A 657-nucleotide genomic window follows, 5' to 3' on the forward strand; every position below is an offset into this window, starting at 1 on the left:
AATTAGCTAAATATAGTCTTCGAAGCATTCTTCATTTCTAGTAATTTGAAATCCACAAATAGAATCATACTTTAGAGACAAATTAAACAGGACCAATATTTCTTTTCCCACTCTTTGTCTTGCTTTGCTGTTATTGGAACAAGAAAAAACAAAATTTAGGTCTGTTGAAGGCCCGTGAAGGTTCAACATCTACTATATATACATAAAAAATATTTTTTGACGTGTAAAAATAGTATAATTTTCCATCGAAGGGGTTCATTCGGATGAACCTCCTGGATCAAAGGTGGCTCCGCCACTGCCGTAGGCCGCCTTGAAGTTCTCACCTTACCAACAAGCCGAGAGCTAATCATCAAGATCTATGATACAACAGCTTTTTTATGTCCATGAAGTTCAGTATGGACCAAAGAAATTCTTGTGTTACTTCAGACAAACAAAAAATACAATCACGCCTCTCAAGAGTAAAGTAATGCATTTCTTCTTTTCCTTAGCTTCGTACATGTTTGCTTTCTTTTTATCTTTTTACTTTGCTCTCAAAATTCTGCCATAAATAATGAAGAAAAAATCGGTTCAATAATCATCTTTGATAGCATCATATATAATACTATAATCAAAAACACATTTTTTTTCTTTACCTTAAGAATTATTCAATGGAAATAC

The sequence above is a fragment of the Capsicum annuum genome, chromosome 1 (assembly GCF_002878395.1).
Source record: "Capsicum annuum cultivar UCD-10X-F1 chromosome 1, UCD10Xv1.1, whole genome shotgun sequence".
NCBI classification, from domain to species: Eukaryota; Viridiplantae; Streptophyta; class Magnoliopsida; order Solanales; family Solanaceae; genus Capsicum; species Capsicum annuum.